The sequence below is a fragment of the Salvelinus sp. IW2-2015 genome, unplaced genomic scaffold (assembly GCF_002910315.2).
Source record: "Salvelinus sp. IW2-2015 unplaced genomic scaffold, ASM291031v2 Un_scaffold6445, whole genome shotgun sequence".
NCBI classification, from domain to species: domain Eukaryota; kingdom Metazoa; phylum Chordata; class Actinopteri; order Salmoniformes; family Salmonidae; genus Salvelinus; species Salvelinus sp. IW2-2015.
Genome location: NW_019947707.1, coordinates 584 through 4,284, shown reverse-complemented (window position 1 = coordinate 4,284; position 3,701 = coordinate 584). Strand labels below are relative to the sequence as shown.

General features: G+C 45.4%; 1 long non-coding RNA gene across 3 annotated transcripts; it reads right to left on the bottom strand.

Annotated features, from left to right (window-relative positions):
• Positions 1–2,829: 2,829 nt before the first annotated feature.
• Positions 2,830–3,229, bottom strand: LOC139026945 (uncharacterized). Of its 3 annotated transcripts, XR_011478950.1 has the most exons (3): positions 3,168–3,229; positions 2,955–3,088; positions 2,830–2,883 (listed from the first exon to the last, which is right to left on the bottom strand). It is a non-coding gene; the product is annotated as an uncharacterized lncRNA (long non-coding RNA). The 3 variants fall into 3 exon arrangements; XR_011478949.1 differs by lacking the exon at positions 2,830–2,883 and having other exon boundaries at positions 2,956–3,022; XR_011478951.1 differs by lacking the exon at positions 2,830–2,883 and having other exon boundaries at positions 2,956–3,022; positions 3,202–3,227.
• Between the last annotated feature and the right edge of the window lie 472 nt (positions 3,230–3,701).

Sequence of the window (3,701 nt, the reverse complement as noted above, 5' to 3'; positions counted from 1 at the left end):
CCCCGTTACAGTCTGATGTCCCTGGTGCAACACTCGTTACATCTGATGTTCTGGTCAATACTGCCCGTTAGCAAATCTGATGTTATGGTCAATACTGCCCGTTACATCTGAATGTTCTGGTCAAAGTACTGCCCGTTACGATCTGAATGTTCTGGTCAATACTGGCCCGTTAATCTGATGTTCCTGGTCAATACTGCCGTTAATCATCTGATTGTTCTGGTAATGACTGTACTGCCCGTTACCTGCTGATGTTCTGGTCAATACTGCCGTTACAGTCTGATGTTCTGGTCCAATACTGCCCGTTACAAGATCTTGATGTTCTGGTCAAGTACTGCGCCGTTACATCTGATGGTGTCTGGTCAATACTTGGCCCGTTACAATCTGAAGTGTTCTGGTCAACACTTGGCCCCGTTTACATCTGTATGTTCTGTCAATACTGGCCGGTTACATCTGCTGATGTTCTTGGTCAATACTGGCCCGTTACACATCTGCATGTTTCTGGTCAATACTGCCCGTTACATCTGATGTTTTCGTGGTCAATACTGCCCGTTTTACATCTGATGTTCTGGTCAATACTGCGCCCGTTACGAGTGGCTGATGTTCTGGTCATACTGGCCTGTTACGCAGCTCTTGATGTTCTGGTCAAATACTGCCGCGTTACATCTGAGGTTTCTGGTCACTACTGCCGTTTCCACAATCTGATGTCCTGGTGCAATACTGCCGTTACATCCGATGTTTGGTCAAGTACTGCCCGTTAGCATCTGATGTTCTTGGTCAACACATCCCGTTACAGATCTGATGTTCTGGTCAATACTGGCCCGTACATCTGATGTTCTGGTCAGATCTGCCCGTTACATCTGATGTCCTGGTAATAAACTGGCCCGTTGACATCTGATGTTCTGGTCCATAACTGCCCGTTTACATCTGATGTTCTGGTGCAACACTCCCCGTTACATGCTGATGTCTGGTCAGATACTGTGCCCGTTACAGTCTGATGTTTCTGGTCAAATACTGCCCCGTTACCAATCTGATGTTTGGTCAACAACTCCGTTACAGCTGATGTTTTGGTCAACACTCCCGTTACATCTGATGTTCTGGTCATACTGCCCGTGACATCTGATGTTCTGTCAACACTCCCCCGTTACAGTCTGATGTTCTGGTTCAACACTCTCCCCGTTTACAGTCTGCATGTTCTGGTCAAGCATCCCGTTACAGATCTGATGTGTCTGGTCAATACTCCGCGTTTAATCTGATGTTCGTGGTCAATACTGCCCGTTACATCTGGATGTTCCTGGTCAAGCCTCCCGTGTCAATCGAATGTTCCTGGTCAGTACTGCCCCGTTAATCTGATGTTCTGGTCACCTAACTGCCCGTTACATCTTGATGTTCTGGTCAAGTACTGCCCGTATACCATGCTGATGTTTGGTCAACAGGCTGCCTGTTTACATCTGATGTTTGGTCAATACTGCCGCGTTACATCTGATGTTCTGGTCAACACTCCGTTACAGTTGATTGTCTGGTCAATACTCCCGTTACATCTGATGTTCTGGTCAACAACTGGCCGGGTTACATTGATGTTCTGTGGTCAATACTCCCCCGTTACTTCGATGTCGCTGGTCAACACTCCCGCGTTACAGTCTGATGTTTCTGGTCACACTGGCCCGTTACATCTGGATGTTTCTGGTCATCTACTCCCTGTTACATCTGATGGTTCTGGATCAACAACGCCCCGTTACAGTCTGATGTTCTGGTCAACACTCCGTGTTACATCTGGATGTATCTGGTCAACACGCCCGTTATCATGCTGATGTTCTGGTCCATACTGCCCGTGTACATCTGATGTTCTGTCAATACTGCCCGTTACATCTGATGTCTTGGTCAATACTTGCCCCGTTACAATCTGATGTTCTGGTCAATGACTGCCCGTTAACTCTGATGTCCTGGTCATATACTCCCCCGTTACATCTGATGCGTCCTGGTCATATCCTGCCGCGTTACATCTGCTGTCTGGTCAATACTCCCGTTACAATCTGATGTTCTGGTCAATACACTGCCCGTTAACATCTGATGTCCTGGTCCACAACTCCCTGTTAACATGTGATGTCCTGGTCAATACTGGCCCGTGACATCTGATGTTCTTGGTCAATACTACTGCACCGTTACATCTGCATGTCCCTGGCAACACCCGTTACAAGTCTGATGTCCTGGTCAATACTGCCTGTTACATCTGATGTCCTGGTCAATACTCCCCTGTACATCTGATGTCCTGTCAAGTACTGGCCCGTTTACATCTGATGTCCTGGTCAATACTGCCCGTTACATCTATGTTCTGGTCAATACTGCCCGTTACATCTGATGTCCTGGGTCAATACTGCCTGTTACATCTGATGTCCTCCGTCAATACTCCCCGTTACAGTTGAATGTCTTCTGGTCAATACTGACCTGTTTTCTTGTTACAAGATTCTATCTGCCATTACTGCCAGTTCATCAATAGGATTCTATCGTGGCCATTACTGCCATGTCATCAATAGATTCTACCTGCCATTACTGCCATGTCATTACTAGATTCTATCTGCCATTACTGCCAGGTCATTCAATAGATTCTACCTGCCATTACTGCCATGTCATCAATAGATTCTACTGTCATTACTGCAGGTCTCAATAATTCGTACCTGCCATTACTGCCATGTCATCAATAGATTCTACCTGCCATTACTGCGCAGGTCATCCAATAGATTCTACCTGCCATTACTGCCATGTCATCAATAATAGTTCTACTCGCCATTACTGCCATGTCATCAATAGATTCATATGCTGCATTGCTTGCCAATGTCATCAATAGATTCTACCTGCCATTACTGCCATGTCATCAATAGATTCTACCTGCCATTACTGCCATTGTCATCAATAGATTCTAGCCTGCCATTAGCTGCCATGTCATCAATAGATTCTACCTGCCATTACTGCCATGTCATCAATAGATTCTACCTGCCATTACTGCCATGTCATCAATAGATTCTACCTGCCATTACTGCATGTCTCAATAGCATTCTACCTGCCATTACTGCATGTCATCAATAGATTCTACCTGCCATTACTGCCATGTCTAAATAGATTCTACCTGCCATTACTGCCATGGTCCTTTTTTCCCCTAAGAGAATTTCTACCTGCCATTACTGCCATGTCATCAATAGATCTTACCTGCCATTACTGCCATGTCATCAATAGAACTTATACTGCCATTACTGCCATGTCATACCATAGGTTCTACCTGCCATATACGTCCATGTCATCAATAAGTTCTACGCTGCCATTACTGCCATGTCATCAATAGATTCCTTACGCCATGTCATCAAAGTGTTCTACCTGCCATTACTATATTGCCATGTCATCAATAAGGTTCTATATACCTGCCATTTGACTCGGCCAGCATGTCACATCAAAGATTCTACCTGCCATGTACTGCCAGATGTCATCAATAGGTTCTTACATACTCGGCACCCTTCTTTCCTACTGCCATTACTGCATGTCATCAATAGGTCTTATCCCGCATCTGCCATTTACTCAAAGCCATGTCATCAATGAGGTTTCTACCTGCCATTACTGCCAAGGTCATCAATAGATTCTACCTGCCATTACTGCCATCGTCATCAATTAGTTCTACCTGGCCATTACTGCCATGTGTCCATCAAATGTTCTAG